Consider the following 15,819-nt stretch of genomic DNA (forward strand, 5'->3'; position numbering starts at 1 on the left):
GAGGCTGTCCCTGACGCTCTACTTAAAGGGAAGGCAATATCCGTTTCTGCCGTTCATACTTACAGTTGAACTGTCTCTCTACTCTAAAGCCCGGGACACACCAGCGCGCCGCAGACAGTCCCTGCTAACACGCCACGTTGTGGCAACATTGTGGCAACGTTGTGCGTTAGCTGGGGTGCCACACCAGACCGGAACTATATATTACAAAACGAACACATTGTCTTGATAAAACAGCTGTAATTGAGTGCCTGACACGCCAGTCAAGCGCAATCTTGAGAAGGTGTGCATTTCAGTAAGGATTTCAATTGACATGCAGTATGAAACTGAAAGGAGGTTGCATCACTATGATGCATAACATTGCATGTATTGTATTTTCAAGTGTGTGCATTCATCCTGTTGTCATTTTGTTTTGAAAGCAGAAGAATCATTCAACAGGTTGCTGAGACAAATGTAAACCAGTAAAACATATGAAGAGAAACAAACCTTGAATATAAGTTCAGTTGTTTAAACATTTGACAAACTATGGTGAGGGGGTAAGAAAACATACAAATCCAGCAGCTCCTGTATTTCAATACACCAGAACCCAACATTATTGGCGAGTCGGGTAGTCCATCATCACAGTTCGAGGGCAGGCATCATTTCAGTAATTTCATCCCGTTGCATTCACATCCGTGCCTTGAATGAGATTGAATGTGATCTTTGCTCTCAAGTATGTTCCCAAGTTTTACACTTTCGTGCTTTGCATGAATGGGAATGGAACCGTGTGTGTTGAATGAGGCTCCTTGTGAGCACTGAACTTTGTCCGGTGGAGTTCCTTTTTGTGTTGCTGTAATTGTGTCATTTCTCGATGAGAAAGATTAGGCAACATTTAGTCACTTCTAGCCATGATGCTCAATTTATTTACGAATGTACCCTAGTTACTAGGGACCGTTTACGTTGGAGAACAAGATCTATTGTATGCCTGTGTATTTGGGGAAGTCAAATCTGAAATAATGATGAAATTGCGTGTATCCAAAGTTAAAACTCGTGATTTGTCGCCCTCTGGTGTGTAAAAGATGCAAAAGCTTACAGCACCTGGTATTCCCAGGTGGTCTCCCATACAAGTACTGACCAGGCCCAAGCCTCCTTAGCTTCCGAGATCGGACGAGATCGGGCGTATTCAGGCTAGTATGGCCGTAAGCCAGGGAGGCTGTCCCTGACGCTCTACTTAAAGGGAAGGCAATATCCGTTTCTGCCGTTCATACTTACAGTTGAACTGTCTCTCTACTCTAAAGCCCGGGACACACCAGCGCGCCGCAGACAGTCCCTGCTAACACGCCACGTTGTGGCAACATTGTGGCAACGTTGTGCGTTAGCTGGGGTGCCACACCAGACCGGAACTATATATTACAAAACGAACACATTGTCTTGATAAAACAGCTGTAATTGAGTGCCTGACACGCCAGTCAAGCGCAATCTTGAGAAGGTGTGCATTTCAGTAAGGATTTCAATTGACATGCAGTATGAAACTGAAAGGAGGTTGCATCACTATGATGCATAACATTGCATGTATTGTATTTTCAAGTGTGTGCATTCATCCTTTTGTCATTTTGTTTTGAAAGCAGAAGAATCATTCAACAGGTTGCTGAGACAAATGTAAACCAGTAAAACATATGAAGAGAAACAAACCTTGAATATAAGTTCAGTTGTTTAAACATTTGACAAACTATGGTGAGGGGGTAAGAAAACACACAAATCCAGCAGCTCCTGTATTTCAATACACCAGAACCCAATATTATTGGCGAGTCGGGTAGTCCATCATCACAGTTCGAGGGCAGGCATCATTTCAGTAATTTCATCCCGTTGCATTCACATCCGTGCCTTGAATGAGATTGAATGTGATCTTTGCTCTCAAGTATGTTCCCAAGTTTTACACTTTCGTGCTTTGCATGAATGGGAATGGAACCGTGTGTGTTGAATGAGGCTCCTTGTGAGCACTGATCTTTGTCCGGTGGAGTTCCTTTTTGTGTTGCTGTAATTGTGTCATTTCTCGATGAGAAAGATTAGGCAACATTTAGTCACTTCTAGCCATGATGCTCAATTTATTTACGAATGTACCCTAGTTACTAGGGACCGTTTACGTTGGAGAACAAGATCTATTGTATGCCTGTGTATTTGGGGAAGTCAAATCTGAAATAATGATGAAATTGCGTGTATCCAAAGTTAAAACTCGTGATTTGTCGCGCTCTGGTGTGTAAAAGATGCAAAAGCTTACAGCACCTGGTATTCCCAGGCGGTCTCCCATTCAAGTACTGACCAGGCCCGAGCCTGCTTAGCTTCCGAGATCGGACGAGATCGGGCGTATTCAGGCTAGTATGGCCGTAAGCCAGGGAGGCTGTCCCTGACGCTCTACTTAAAGGGATGGCAATATCCGTTTCTGCCGTTCATACTTACAGTTGAACTGTCTCTCTACTCTAAAGCCCGGGACACACCAGCGCGCCGCAGACAGTCCCTGCTAATATGCCACGTTGTGGCAACGTTGTGCGTTAGCTGGGGTGCCACACCAGACCGGAACTATATTTTACAAAACGAACACATTTGTCTTGATAAAACAGCTGTAATTGAGTGCCTGACACGCCAGTCAAGCGCAATCTTGAGAAGGTGTGCATTTCAGTAAGGATTTCAATTGACATGCAGTATGAAACTGAAAGGAGGTTGCATCACTATGATGCATAACATTGCATGTATTGTATTTTCAAGTGTGTGCATTCATCCTGTTGTCATTTTGTTTTGAAAGCAGAAGAATCATTCAACAGGTTGCTGAGACAAATGTAAACCAGTAAAACATATGAAGAGAAACAAACCTTGAATATAAGTTCAGTTGTTTAAACATTTGACAAACTATGGTGAGGGGGTAAGAAAACACACAAATCCAGCAGCTCCTGTATTTCAATACACCAGAACCCAATATTATTGGCGAGTCGGGTAGTCCATCATCACAGTTCGAGGGCAGGCATCATTTCAGTAATTTCATCCCGTTGCATTCACATCCGTGCCTTGAATGAGATTGAATGTGATCTTTGCTCTCAAGTATGTTCCCAAGTTTTACACTTTCGTGCTTTGCATGAATGGGAATGGAACCGTGTGTGTTGAATGAGGCTCCTTGTGAGCACTGATCTTTGTCCGGTGGAGTTCCTTTTTGTGTTGCTGTAATTGTGTCATTTCTCGATGAGAAAGATTAGGCAACATTTAGTCACTTCTAGCCATGATGCTCAATTTATTTACGAATGTACCCTAGTTACTAGGGACCGTTTACGTTGGAGAACAAGATCTATTGTATGCATGTGTATTTGGGGAAGTCAAATCTGAAATAATGATGAAATTGCGTGTATCCAAAGTTAAAACTCGTGATTTGTCGCCCTTTGGTGTGTAAAAGATGCAAAAGCTTACAGCACCTGGTATTCCCAGGCGGTCTCCCATCCAAGTACTGACCAGGCCCGAGCCTGCTTAGCTTCCGAGATCGGACGAGATCGGGCGTATTCAGGCTAGTATGGCCGTAAGCCAGGGAGGCTGTCCCTGACGCTCTACTTAAAGGGATGGCAATATCCGTTTCTGCCGTTCATACTTACAGTTGAACTGTCTCTCTACTCTAAAGCCCGGGACACACCAGCGCGCCGCAGACAGTCCCTGCTAATATGCCACGTTGTGGCAACGTTGTGCGTTAGCTGGGGTGCCACACCAGACCGGAACTATATTTTACAAAACGAACACATTTGTCTTGATAAAACAGCTGTAATTGAGTGCCTGACACGCCAGTCAAGCGCAATCTTGAGAAGGTGTGCATTTCAGTAAGGATTTCAATTGACATGCAGTATGAAACTGAAAGGAGGTTGCATCACTATGATGCATAACATTGCATGTATTGTATTTTCAAGTGTGTGCATTCATCCTGTTGTCATTTTGTTTTGAAAGCAGAAGAATCATTCAACAGGTTGCTGAGACAAATGTAAACCAGTAAAACATATGAAGAGAAACAAACCTTGAATATAAGTTCAGTTGTTTAAACATTTGACAAACTATGGTGAGGGGGTAAGAAAACACACAAATCCAGCAGCTCCTGTATTTCAATACACCAGAACCCAATATTATTGGCGAGTCGGGTAGTCCATCATCACAGTTCGAGGGCAGGCATCATTTCAGTAATTTCATCCCGTTGCATTCACATCCGTGCCTTGAATGAGATTGAATGTGATCTTTGCTCTCAAGTATGTTCCCAAGTTTTACACTTTCGTGCTTTGCATGAATGGGAATGGAACCGTGTGTGTTGAATGAGGCTCCTTGTGAGCACTGATCTTTGTCCGGTGGAGTTCCTTTTTGTGTTGCTGTAATTGTGTCATTTCTCGATGAGAAAGATTAGGCAACATTTAGTCACTTCTAGCCATGATGCTCAATTTATTTACGAATGTACCCTAGTTACTAGGGACCGTTTACGTTGGAGAACAAGATCTATTGTATGCCTGTGTATTTGGGGAAGTCAAATCTGAAATAATGATGAAATTGCGTGTATCCAAAGTTAAAACTCGTGATTTGTCGCGCTCTGGTGTGTAAAAGATGCAAAAGCTTACAGCACCTGGTATTCCCAGGCGGTCTCCCATCCAAGTACTGACCAGGCCCGAGCCTGCTTAGCTTCCGAGATCGGACGAGATCGGGCGTATTCAGGCTAGTATGGCCGTAAGCCAGGGAGGCTGTCCCTGACGCTCTACTTAAAGGGATGGCATTATCCGTTTCTGCCGTTCATACTTACAGTTGAACTGTCTCTCTACTCTAAAGCCCGGGACACACCAGCGCGCCGCAGACAGTCCCTGCTAATATGCCACGTTGTGGCAACGTTGTGCGTTAGCTGGGGTGCCACACCAGACCGGAACTATATTTTACAAAACGAACACATTTGTCTTGATAAAACAGCTGTAATTGAGTGCCTGACACGCCAGTCAAGCGCAATCTTGAGAAGGTGTGCATTTCAGTAAGGATTTCAATTGACATGCAGTATGAAACTGAAAGGAGGTTGCATCACTATGATGCATAACATTGCATGTATTGTATTTTCAAGTGTGTGCATTCATCCTGTTGTCATTTTGTTTTGAAAGCAGAAGAATCATTCAACAGGTTGCTGAGACAAATGTAAACCAGTAAAACATATGAAGAGAAACAAACCTTGAATATAAGTTCAGTTGTTTAAACATTTGACAAACTATGGTGAGGGGGTAAGAAAACACACAAATCCAGCAGCTCCTGTATTTCAATACACCAGAACCCAATATTATTGGCGAGTCGGGTAGTCCATCATCACAGTTCGAGGGCAGGCATCATTTCAGTAATTTCATCCCGTTGCATTCACATCCGTGCCTTGAATGAGATTGAATGTGATCTTTGCTCTCAAGTATGTTCCCAAGTTTTACACTTTCGTGCTTTGCATGAATGGGAATGGAACCGTGTGTGTTGAATGAGGCTCCTTGTGAGCACTGAACTTTGTCCGGTGGAGTTCCTTTTTGTGTTGCTGTAATTGTGTCATTTCTCGATGAGAAAGATTAGGCAACATTTAGTCACTTCTAGCCATGATGCTCAATTTATTTACGAATGTACCCTAGTTACTAGGGACCGTTTACGTTGGAGAACAAGATCTATTGTATGCCTGTGTATTTGGGGAAGTCAAATCTGAAATAATGATGAAATTGCGTGTATCCAAAGTTAAAACTCGTGATTTGTCGCCCTCTGGTGTGTAAAAGATGCAAAAGCTTACAGCACCTGGTATTCCCAGGCGGTCTCCCATGCAAGTACTGACCAGGCCCGAGCCTGCTTAGCTTCCGAGATCGGACGAGATCGGGCGTATTCAGGCTAGTATGGCCGTAAGCCAGGAATGCTGACCCTGACGCTCTACTTAAAGGGAAGGCAATATCCGTTTCTGCCGTTCATACTTACAGTTGAACTGTCTCTCTACTCTAAAGCCCGGGACACACCAGCGCGCCGCAGACAGTCCCTGCTAACACGCCACGTTGTGGCAACATTGTGGCAACGTTGTGCGTTAGCTGGGGTGCCACACCAGACCGGAACTTTATTTTACAAAACGAACACATTGTCTTGATAATACAGCTGTAATTGAGTGCCTGACACGCCAGTCAAGCGCAATCTTGAGAAGGTGTGCATTTCAGTAAGGATTTCAATTGACATGCAGTATGAAACTGAAAGGAGGTTGCATCACTATGATGCATAACATTGCATGTATTGTATTTTAAAGTGTTTGCATTCATCCTGTTGTCATTTTGTTTTGAAAGCAGAAGAATCATTCAACAGGTTGCTGAGACAAATGTAAACCAGTAAAACATATGAAGAGAAACAAACCTTGAATATAAGTTCAGTTGTTTAAACATTTGACAAACTATGGTGAGGGGGTAAGAAAACACACAAATCCGGCAGCTCCTGTATTTCAATACACCAGAACCCAATATTATTGGCGAGTCGGGTAGTCCATCATCACAGTTCGAGGGCAGGCATCATTTCAGTAATTTCATCCCGTTGCATTCACATCCGTGCCTTGAATGAGATTGAATGTGATCTTTGCTCTCAAGTATGTTCCCAAGTTTTACACTTTCGTGCTTTGCATGAATGGGAATGGAACCGTGTGTGTTGAATGAGGCTCCTTGTGAGCACTGAACTTTGTCCGGTGGAGTTCCTTTTTGTGTTGCTGTAATTGTGTCATTTCTCGATGAGAAAGATTAGGCAACATTTAGTCACTTCTAGCCATGATGCTCAATTTATTTACGAATGTACCCTAGTTACTAGGGACCGTTTACGTTGGAGAACAAGATCTATTGTATGCCTGTGTATTTGGGGAAGTCAAATCTGAAATAATGATGAAATTGCGTGTATCCAAAGTTAAAACTCGTGATTTGTCGCCCTCTGGTGTGTAAAAGATGCAAAAGCTTACAGCACCTGGTATTCCCAGGCGGTCTCCCATCCAAGTACTGACCAGGCCCGAGCCTGCTTAGCTTCTGAGATCGGACGAGATCGGGCGTATTCAGGCTAGTATGGCCGTAAGCCAGGGAGGCTGTCCCTGACGCTCTACTTAAAGGGAAGGCAATATCCGTTTCTGCCGTTCATACTTACAGTTGAACTGTCTCTCTACTCTAAAGCCCGGGACACACCAGCGCGCCGCAGACAGTCCCTGCTAACACGCCACGTTGTGGCAACATTGTGGCAACGTTGTGCGTTAGCTGGGGTGCCACACCAGACCGGAACTATATATTACAAAACGAACACATTGTCTTGATAAAACAGCTGTAATTGAGTGCCTGACACGCCAGTCAAGCGCAATCTTGAGAAGGTGTGCATTTCAGTAAGGATTTCAATTGACATGCAGTATGAAACTGAAAGGAGGTTGCATCACTATGATGCATAACATTGCATGTATTGTATTTTCAAGTGTGTGCATTCATCCTGTTGTCATTTTGTTTTGAAAGCAGAAGAATCATTCAACAGGTTGCTGAGACAAATGTAAACCAGTAAAACATATGAAGAGAAACAAACCTTGAATATAAGTTCAGTTGTTTAAACATTTGACAAACTATGGTGAGGGGGTAAGAAAACATACAAATCCAGCAGCTCCTGTATTTCAATACACCAGAACCCAACATTATTGGCGAGTCGGGTAGTCCATCATCACAGTTCGAGGGCAGGCATCATTTCAGTAATTTCATCCCGTTGCATTCACATCCGTGCCTTGAATGAGATTGAATGTGATCTTTGCTCTCAAGTATGTTCCCAAGTTTTACACTTTCGTGCTTTGCATGAATGGGAATGGAACCGTGTGTGTTGAATGAGGCTCCTTGTGAGCACTGAACTTTGTCCGGTGGAGTTCCTTTTTGTGTTGCTGTAATTGTGTCATTTCTCGATGAGAAAGATTAGGCAACATTTAGTCACTTCTAGCCATGATGCTCAATTTATTTACGAATGTACCCTAGTTACTAGGGACCGTTTACGTTGGAGAACAAGATCTATTGTATGCCTGTGTATTTGGGGAAGTCAAATCTGAAATAATGATGAAATTGCGTGTATCCAAAGTTAAAACTCGTGATTTGTCGCCCTCTGGTGTGTAAAAGATGCAAAAGCTTACAGCACCTGGTATTCCCAGGTGGTCTCCCATACAAGTACTGACCAGGCCCAAGCCTCCTTAGCTTCCGAGATCGGACGAGATCGGGCGTATTCAGGCTAGTATGGCCGTAAGCCAGGGAGGCTGTCCCTGACGCTCTACTTAAAGGGAAGGCAATATCCGTTTCTGCCGTTCATACTTACAGTTGAACTGTCTCTCTACTCTAAAGCCCGGGACACACCAGCGCGCCGCAGACAGTCCCTGCTAACACGCCACGTTGTGGCAACATTGTGGCAACGTTGTGCGTTAGCTGGGGTGCCACACCAGACCGGAACTATATATTACAAAACGAACACATTGTCTTGATAAAACAGCTGTAATTGAGTGCCTGACACGCCAGTCAAGCGCAATCTTGAGAAGGTGTGCATTTCAGTAAGGATTTCAATTGACATGCAGTATGAAACTGAAAGGAGGTTGCATCACTATGATGCATAACATTGCATGTATTGTATTTTCAAGTGTGTGCATTCATCCTTTTGTCATTTTGTTTTGAAAGCAGAAGAATCATTCAACAGGTTGCTGAGACAAATGTAAACCAGTAAAACATATGAAGAGAAACAAACCTTGAATATAAGTTCAGTTGTTTAAACATTTGACAAACTATGGTGAGGGGGTAAGAAAACACACAAATCCAGCAGCTCCTGTATTTCAATACACCAGAACCCAATATTATTGGCGAGTCGGGTAGTCCATCATCACAGTTCGAGGGCAGGCATCATTTCAGTAATTTCATCCCGTTGCATTCACATCCGTGCCTTGAATGAGATTGAATGTGATCTTTGCTCTCAAGTATGTTCCCAAGTTTTACACTTTCGTGCTTTGCATGAATGGGAATGGAACCGTGTGTGTTGAATGAGGCTCCTTGTGAGCACTGATCTTTGTCCGGTGGAGTTCCTTTTTGTGTTGCTGTAATTGTGTCATTTCTCGATGAGAAAGATTAGGCAACATTTAGTCACTTCTAGCCATGATGCTCAATTTATTTACGAATGTACCCTAGTTACTAGGGACCGTTTACGTTGGAGAACAAGATCTATTGTATGCCTGTGTATTTGGGGAAGTCAAATCTGAAATAATGATGAAATTGCGTGTATCCAAAGTTAAAACTCGTGATTTGTCGCGCTCTGGTGTGTAAAAGATGCAAAAGCTTACAGCACCTGGTATTCCCAGGCGGTCTCCCATCCAAGTACTGACCAGGCCCGAGCCTGCTTAGCTTCCGAGATCGGACGAGATCGGGCGTATTCAGGCTAGTATGGCCGTAAGCCAGGGAGGCTGTCCCTGACGCTCTACTTAAAGGGATGGCAATATCCGTTTCTGCCGTTCATACTTACAGTTGAACTGTCTCTCTACTCTAAAGCCCGGGACACACCAGCGCGCCGCAGACAGTCCCTGCTAATATGCCACGTTGTGGCAACGTTGTGCGTTAGCTGGGGTGCCACACCAGACCGGAACTATATTTTACAAAACGAACACATTTGTCTTGATAAAACAGCTGTAATTGAGTGCCTGACACGCCAGTCAAGCGCAATCTTGAGAAGGTGTGCATTTCAGTAAGGATTTCAATTGACATGCAGTATGAAACTGAAAGGAGGTTGCATCACTATGATGCATAACATTGCATGTATTGTATTTTCAAGTGTGTGCATTCATCCTGTTGTCATTTTGTTTTGAAAGCAGAAGAATCATTCAACAGGTTGCTGAGACAAATGTAAACCAGTAAAACATATGAAGAGAAACAAACCTTGAATATAAGTTCAGTTGTTTAAACATTTGACAAACTATGGTGAGGGGGTAAGAAAACACACAAATCCAGCAGCTCCTGTATTTCAATACACCAGAACCCAATATTATTGGCGAGTCGGGTAGTCCATCATCACAGTTCGAGGGCAGGCATCATTTCAGTAATTTCATCCCGTTGCATTCACATCCGTGCCTTGAATGAGATTGAATGTGATCTTTGCTCTCAAGTATGTTCCCAAGTTTTACACTTTCGTGCTTTGCATGAATGGGAATGGAACCGTGTGTGTTGAATGAGGCTCCTTGTGAGCACTGATCTTTGTCCGGTGGAGTTCCTTTTTGTGTTGCTGTAATTGTGTCATTTCTCGATGAGAAAGATTAGGCAACATTTAGTCACTTCTAGCCATGATGCTCAATTTATTTACGAATGTACCCTAGTTACTAGGGACCGTTTACGTTGGAGAACAAGATCTATTGTATGCATGTGTATTTGGGGAAGTCAAATCTGAAATAATGATGAAATTGCGTGTATCCAAAGTTAAAACTCGTGATTTGTCGCCCTTTGGTGTGTAAAAGATGCAAAAGCTTACAGCACCTGGTATTCCCAGGCGGTCTCCCATCCAAGTACTGACCAGGCCCGAGCCTGCTTAGCTTCCGAGATCGGACGAGATCGGGCGTATTCAGGCTAGTATGGCCGTAAGCCAGGGAGGCTGTCCCTGACGCTCTACTTAAAGGGATGGCAATATCCGTTTCTGCCGTTCATACTTACAGTTGAACTGTCTCTCTACTCTAAAGCCCGGGACACACCAGCGCGCCGCAGACAGTCCCTGCTAATATGCCACGTTGTGGCAACGTTGTGCGTTAGCTGGGGTGCCACACCAGACCGGAACTATATTTTACAAAACGAACACATTTGTCTTGATAAAACAGCTGTAATTGAGTGCCTGACACGCCAGTCAAGCGCAATCTTGAGAAGGTGTGCATTTCAGTAAGGATTTCAATTGACATGCAGTATGAAACTGAAAGGAGGTTGCATCACTATGATGCATAACATTGCATGTATTGTATTTTCAAGTGTGTGCATTCATCCTGTTGTCATTTTGTTTTGAAAGCAGAAGAATCATTCAACAGGTTGCTGAGACAAATGTAAACCAGTAAAACATATGAAGAGAAACAAACCTTGAATATAAGTTCAGTTGTTTAAACATTTGACAAACTATGGTGAGGGGGTAAGAAAACACACAAATCCAGCAGCTCCTGTATTTCAATACACCAGAACCCAATATTATTGGCGAGTCGGGTAGTCCATCATCACAGTTCGAGGGCAGGCATCATTTCAGTAATTTCATCCCGTTGCATTCACATCCGTGCCTTGAATGAGATTGAATGTGATCTTTGCTCTCAAGTATGTTCCCAAGTTTTACACTTTCGTGCTTTGCATGAATGGGAATGGAACCGTGTGTGTTGAATGAGGCTCCTTGTGAGCACTGATCTTTGTCCGGTGGAGTTCCTTTTTGTGTTGCTGTAATTGTGTCATTTCTCGATGAGAAAGATTAGGCAACATTTAGTCACTTCTAGCCATGATGCTCAATTTATTTACGAATGTACCCTAGTTACTAGGGACCGTTTACGTTGGAGAACAAGATCTATTGTATGCCTGTGTATTTGGGGAAGTCAAATCTGAAATAATGATGAAATTGCGTGTATCCAAAGTTAAAACTCGTGATTTGTCGCGCTCTGGTGTGTAAAAGATGCAAAAGCTTACAGCACCTGGTATTCCCAGGCGGTCTCCCATCCAAGTACTGACCAGGCCCGAGCCTGCTTAGCTTCCGAGATCGGACGAGATCGGGCGTATTCAGGCTAGTATGGCCGTAAGCCAGGGAGGCTGTCCCTGACGCTCTACTTAAAGGGATGGCAATATCCGTTTCTGCCGTTCATACTTACAGTTGAACTGTCTCTCTACTCTAAAGCCCGGGACACACCAGCGCGCCGCAGACAGTCCCTGCTAATATGCCACGTTGTGGCAACGTTGTGCGTTAGCTGGGGTGCCACACCAGACCGGAACTATATTTTACAAAACGAACACATTTGTCTTGATAAAACAGCTGTAATTGAGTGCCTGACACGCCAGTCAAGCGCAATCTTGAGAAGGTGTGCATTTCAGTAAGGATTTCAATTGACATGCAGTATGAAACTGAAAGGAGGTTGCATCACTATGATGCATAACATTGCATGTATTGTATTTTCAAGTGTGTGCATTCATCCTGTTGTCATTTTGTTTTGAAAGCAGAAGAATCATTCAACAGGTTGCTGAGACAAATGTAAACCAGTAAAACATATGAAGAGAAACAAACCTTGAATATAAGTTCAGTTGTTTAAACATTTGACAAACTATGGTGAGGGGGTAAGAAAACACACAAATCCAGCAGCTCCTGTATTTCAATACACCAGAACCCAATATTATTGGCGAGTCGGGTAGTCCATCATCACAGTTCGAGGGCAGGCATCATTTCAGTAATTTCACCCCGTTGCATTCACATCCGTGCCTTGAATGAGATTCAATGTGATCTTTGCTCTCAAGTATGTTCCCAAGTTTTACACTTTCGTGCTTTGCATGAATGGGAATGGAACCGTGTGTGTTGAATGAGGCTCCTTGTGAGCACTGATCTTTGTCCGGTGGAGTTCCTTTTTGTGTTGCTGTAATTGTGTCATTTCTCGATGAGAAAGATTAGGCAACATTTAGTCACTTCTAGCCATGATGCTCAATTTATTTACGAATGTACCCTAGTTACTAGGGACCGTTTACGTTGGAGAACAAGATCTATTGTATGCCTGTGTATTTGGGGAAGTCAAATCTGAAATAATGATGAAATTGCGTGTATCCAAAGTTAAAACTCGTGATTTGTCGCGCTCTGGTGTGTAAAAGATGCAAAAGCTTACAGCACCTGGTATTCCCAGGCAGTCTCCCATTCAAGTACTGACCAGGCCCGAGCCTGCTTAGCTTCCGAGATCGGACGAGATCGGGCGTATTCAGACTAGTATGGCCGTAAGCCAGGGAGGCTGTCCCTGACGCTCTACTTAAAGGGATGGCAATATCCGTTTCTGCCGTTCATACTTACAGTTGAACTGTCTCTCTACTCTAAAGCCCGGGACACACCAGCGCGCCGCAGACAGTCCCTGCTAATATGCCACGTTGTGGCAACGTTGTGCGTTAGCTGGGGTGCCACACCAGACCGGAACTATATTTTACAAAACGAACACATTTGTCTTGATAAAACAGCTGTAATTGAGTGCCTGACACGCCAGTCAAGCGCAATCTTGAGAAGGTGTGCATTTCAGTAAGGATTTCAATTGACATGCAGTATGAAACTGAAAGGAGGTTGCATCACTATGATGCATAACATTGCATGTATTGTATTTTCAAGTGTGTGCATTCATCCTGTTGTCATTTTGTTTTGAAAGCAGAAGAATCATTCAACAGGTTGCTGAGACAAATGTAAACCAGTAAAACATATGAAGAGAAACAAACCTTGAATATAAGTTCAGTTGTTTAAACATTTGACAAACTATGGTGAGGGGGTAAGAAAACACACAAATCCAGCAGCTCCTGTATTTCAATACACCAGAACCCAATATTATTGGCGAGTCGGGTAGTCCATCATCACAGTTCGAGGGCAGGCATCATTTCAGTAATTTCATCCCGTTGCATTCACATCCGTGCCTTGAATGAGATTCAATGTGATCTTTGCTCTCAAGTATGTTCCCAAGTTTTACACTTTCGTGCTTTGCATGAATGGGAATGGAACCGTGTGTGTTGAATGAGGCTCCTTGTGAGCACTGATCTTTGTCCGGTGGAGTTCCTTTTTGTGTTGCTGTAATTGTGTCATTTCTCGATGAGAAAGATTAGGCAACATTTAGTCACTTCTAGCCATGATGCTCAATTTATTTACGAATGTACCCTAGTTACTAGGGACCGTTTACGTTGGAGAACAAGATCTATTGTATGCCTGTGTATTTGGGGAAGTCAAATCTGAAATAATGATGAAATTGCGTGTATCCAAAGTTAAAACTCGTGATTTGTCGCGCTCTGGTGTGTAAAAGATGCAAAAGCTTACAGCACCTGGTATTCCCAGGCGGTCTCCCATCCAAGTACTGACCAGGCCCGAGCCTGCTTAGCTTCCGAGATCGGACGAGATCGGGCGTATTCAGGCTAGTATGGCCGTAAGCCAGGGAGGGTGTCCCTGACGCTCTACTTAAAGGGATGGCAATATCCGTTTCTGCCGTTCATACTTACAGTTGAACTGTCTCTCTACTCTAAAGCCCGGGACACACCAGCGCGCCGCAGACAGTCCCTGCTAATATGCCACGTTGTGGCAACGTTGTGCGTTAGCTGGGGTGCCACACCAGACCGGAACTATATATTACAAAACGAACACATTGTCTTGATAAAACAGCTGTAATTGAGTGCCTGACACGCCAGTCAAGCGCAATCTTGAGAAGGTGTGCATTTCAGTAAGGATTTCAATTGACATGCAGTATGAAACTGAAAGGAGGTTGCATCACTATGATGCATAACATTGCATGTATTGTATTTTCAAGTGTGTGCATTCATCCTTTTGTCATTTTGTTTTGAAAGCAGAAGAATCATTCAACAGGTTGCTGAGACAAATGTAAACCAGTAAAACATATGAAGAGAAACAAACCTTGAATATAAGTTCAGTTGTTTAAACATTTGACAAACTATGGTGAGGGGGTAAGAAAACACACAAATCCAGCAGCTCCTGTATTTCAATACACCAGAACCCAATATTATTGGCGAGTCGGGTAGTCCATCATCACAGTTCGAGGGCAGGCATCATTTCAGTAATTTCATCCCGTTGCATTCACATCCGTGCCTTGAATGAGATTGAATATGATCTTTGCTCTCAAGTATGTTCCCAAGTTTTACACTTTCGTGCTTTGCATGAATGGGAATGGAACCGTGTGTGTTGAATGAGGCTCCTTGTGAGCACTGAACTTTGTCCGGTGGAGTTCCTTTTTGTGTTGCTATAATTGTGTCATTTCTCGATGAGAAAGATTAGGCAACATTTAGTCACTTCTAGCCATGATGCTCAATTTATTTACAAATGTACACTAGTTACTAGGGACCGTTTACGTTGGAGAACAAGATCTATTGTATGCCTGTGTATTTGGGGAAGTCAAATCTGAAATAATGATGAAATTGCGTGTATCCAAAGTTAAAACTTGTGATTTGTCGCCCTTTGGTGTGTAAAAGATGCAAAGGCTTACAGCACCTGGTATTCCCAGGCGGTCTCCCATCCAAGTACTGACCAGGCCCGAGCCTGCTTAGCTTCCGAGATCGGACGAGATCGGGCGTATTCAGGCTAGTATGGCCGTAAGCCAGGGAGGCTGTCCCTGACGCTCTACTTAAAGGGAAGGCAATATCCGTTTCTGCCGCTCATACTTGCAGTTGAACTGTCTCTCTACTCTAAAGCCCGGGACACACCAGCGCGCCGCAGCCAGTCCCTGCTAACACGAAACGTTGTGGCAACGTTGTGCGTTAGCTGGGGTGCCACACCAGACCGGAACTATATTTTACAAAACGAACACATTGTCTTGATAATACAGCTGTAATTGAGTGCCTGACACGCCAGTCAAGCGCAATCTTGAGAAGGTGTGCATTTCAGTAAGGATTTCAATTGACATGCAGTATGAAACTGAAAGGAGGTTGCATCACTATGATGCATAACATTGCATGTATTGTATTTTCAAGTGTGTGCATTCATCCTGTTGTCATTTTGTTTTGAAAGCAGAAGAATCATTCAACAGGTTGCTGAGACAAATGTAAACCAGTAAAACATATGAAGAGAAACAAACCTTGAATATAAGTTCAGTTGTTT

At 43.5% G+C, this 15,819-nt stretch overlaps 13 non-coding genes across 13 annotated transcripts; all 13 read right to left on the bottom strand.

The window, feature by feature from the left end:
- Positions 1-1,062: 1,062 nt before the first annotated feature.
- On the bottom strand, positions 1,063-1,181 carry LOC136720910 (5S ribosomal RNA). Its single transcript, XR_010805738.1, has one exon. It is a non-coding gene; the product is annotated as a 5S ribosomal RNA (ribosomal RNA).
- A 1,066-nt stretch (positions 1,182-2,247) lies between these two features.
- Positions 2,248-2,366, bottom strand: LOC136720825 (5S ribosomal RNA). Its single transcript, XR_010805661.1, has one exon. It is a non-coding gene; the product is annotated as a 5S ribosomal RNA (ribosomal RNA).
- Positions 2,367-3,422: 1,056 nt separating this feature from the next.
- Positions 3,423-3,541, bottom strand: LOC136720865 (5S ribosomal RNA). Its single transcript, XR_010805697.1, has one exon. It is a non-coding gene; the product is annotated as a 5S ribosomal RNA (ribosomal RNA).
- Positions 3,542-4,597: 1,056 nt separating this feature from the next.
- Positions 4,598-4,716, bottom strand: LOC136720877 (5S ribosomal RNA). Its single transcript, XR_010805708.1, has one exon. It is a non-coding gene; the product is annotated as a 5S ribosomal RNA (ribosomal RNA).
- Positions 4,717-5,772: 1,056 nt separating this feature from the next.
- LOC136720844 (5S ribosomal RNA) lies at positions 5,773-5,891 on the bottom strand. Its single transcript, XR_010805678.1, has one exon. It is a non-coding gene; the product is annotated as a 5S ribosomal RNA (ribosomal RNA).
- Positions 5,892-6,957: 1,066 nt separating this feature from the next.
- LOC136720882 (5S ribosomal RNA) lies at positions 6,958-7,076 on the bottom strand. The gene has a single exon (XR_010805713.1). It is a non-coding gene; the product is annotated as a 5S ribosomal RNA (ribosomal RNA).
- Positions 7,077-8,142: 1,066 nt separating this feature from the next.
- On the bottom strand, positions 8,143-8,261 carry LOC136720911 (5S ribosomal RNA). The gene has a single exon (XR_010805739.1). It is a non-coding gene; the product is annotated as a 5S ribosomal RNA (ribosomal RNA).
- A 1,066-nt stretch (positions 8,262-9,327) lies between these two features.
- Positions 9,328-9,446, bottom strand: LOC136720889 (5S ribosomal RNA). The gene has a single exon (XR_010805719.1). It is a non-coding gene; the product is annotated as a 5S ribosomal RNA (ribosomal RNA).
- Positions 9,447-10,502: 1,056 nt separating this feature from the next.
- On the bottom strand, positions 10,503-10,621 carry LOC136720902 (5S ribosomal RNA). Its single transcript, XR_010805731.1, has one exon. It is a non-coding gene; the product is annotated as a 5S ribosomal RNA (ribosomal RNA).
- A 1,056-nt stretch (positions 10,622-11,677) lies between these two features.
- On the bottom strand, positions 11,678-11,796 carry LOC136720914 (5S ribosomal RNA). Its single transcript, XR_010805742.1, has one exon. It is a non-coding gene; the product is annotated as a 5S ribosomal RNA (ribosomal RNA).
- A 1,056-nt stretch (positions 11,797-12,852) lies between these two features.
- LOC136720917 (5S ribosomal RNA) lies at positions 12,853-12,971 on the bottom strand. Its single transcript, XR_010805745.1, has one exon. It is a non-coding gene; the product is annotated as a 5S ribosomal RNA (ribosomal RNA).
- A 1,056-nt stretch (positions 12,972-14,027) lies between these two features.
- LOC136720926 (5S ribosomal RNA) lies at positions 14,028-14,146 on the bottom strand. The gene has a single exon (XR_010805753.1). It is a non-coding gene; the product is annotated as a 5S ribosomal RNA (ribosomal RNA).
- Positions 14,147-15,201: 1,055 nt separating this feature from the next.
- On the bottom strand, positions 15,202-15,320 carry LOC136720804 (5S ribosomal RNA). Its single transcript, XR_010805642.1, has one exon. It is a non-coding gene; the product is annotated as a 5S ribosomal RNA (ribosomal RNA).
- Between the last annotated feature and the right edge of the window lie 499 nt (positions 15,321-15,819).

This window comes from Amia ocellicauda, unplaced genomic scaffold (genome assembly GCF_036373705.1).
Source record: "Amia ocellicauda isolate fAmiCal2 unplaced genomic scaffold, fAmiCal2.hap1 HAP1_SCAFFOLD_109, whole genome shotgun sequence".
Taxonomy (NCBI): domain Eukaryota; kingdom Metazoa; phylum Chordata; class Actinopteri; order Amiiformes; family Amiidae; genus Amia; species Amia ocellicauda.